The sequence below is a fragment of the Mandrillus leucophaeus genome, unplaced genomic scaffold (assembly GCF_000951045.1).
Source record: "Mandrillus leucophaeus isolate KB7577 unplaced genomic scaffold, Mleu.le_1.0 Scaffold38, whole genome shotgun sequence".
NCBI lineage: Eukaryota > Metazoa > Chordata > Mammalia > Primates > Cercopithecidae > Mandrillus > Mandrillus leucophaeus.
In genome coordinates, this window is record NW_012104031.1 from 1,761,062 (window position 1) to 1,762,449 (window position 1,388).

Sequence of the window (1,388 nt, forward strand, 5' to 3'; positions counted from 1 at the left end):
TCACTGCAAACTCCGCCTCCTGGGTTCACGCCATCCTCCTGCCTCAGCCTCCCGAGCAGCTGGGACCACAAGCACCCACCACGACACTGGGCTAATTTTTTGTATTTTTAGTAGAGACAGGGTTTCACCATGTTAGCCAGGATGGTCTTGATCTCCAGACCTCGTGATCTGCCCACCTTGGCCTCCCAAAGTGCTGGGATTACAGGCGTGAGTCACTGTGCCTGGCTGACTTAAGGTTCCTATGTATGAATTGCCTAATCAGACCTTTTGCCCATTTTTCTATTGGATTGTCTTTTACTTTTTTGTTGTTTGTTTGTTTGTTTGTTTGTTTTGGAGACAGAGTCTTGTTCTGTCACCCAGGCTGGAGTGCAGTGGTGCAATCTTGGCTCACTGCAACCTCTGCCTCCCAGGTTCAAGCAATTCTCCTGCCTCAGCCTCCCAACTAGCTGGGACTACAGGAACCCACCACCATGCCCAGCTAATTATTTGTATTTTTAGTAGAGACGGGTTTTCACCGTGTTAGCCAGGATGGTCTCGATCTCCTGACCTCAAGTGATCCACCCACCTCGGCCTCCCAAAGTGCTGGGATAATAGGCATGAGCCATGACGGCCGGCTTGTCTTTTATTTATTGATTTGTGGGAGTTTTCCATATAATCTGGATATTAATCCTTCTTGATTATATGTGTTATAAATAATGACTTCACATATGTAGCTTTTCACTTTTTAAACATTGTCTTTGATTAACAATTTTTAATGAAATAAAATTTAATTTTTTTTATCTTTTGTGCTTTTTAAAAATTTATTCTAGAAGAGATGCTTCCCCGTCTCTGGGTCATAAAGATACTCTCATATATTTTCTTCTAAAAGTTCCAAAGATTTGCTTTTCTTTTTTTTCTTTTTTTTTTTTTTTTTTGAGACAGAGTCTCTTTCTGTCGCCCAGGCTGGAGTGCAGTGGCGCAATCTCAGCTCACTGCAACCTCTGCCTCCTGGGTTCACACCATTCTCTTGCCTCAGCTTCCCAAGTAGCTGGGACTACAGGCGCCCCCCACCACGCCCGGCTAATTTTTTTTGTATTTTTTTAGTAGAGATGGGGTTTCACCATGTAAGCCAGGATGGTCTCGATCTCCTGACCTCGTGATCCGCCTGCCTCGGCCTCCCAAAGTGCTGGGATTACAGGCGTGAGTCACCAAGCACGGCCTGCTTTTCTTTTTTTAAGGGTCCAAAGGGCCAGCTAGAAAGATTTGCTTTTCACACTTAGGCCATTAATATATTCAGAATTTATTTTTCTGCATGTTGTAACATGCAGATCCAACATACAGTGCCCTGACTGGAGCACAGTGGCTCCCTCCTGGCTCACTTCAGTCTCCACCTCCTGGGCCCAAGTGAT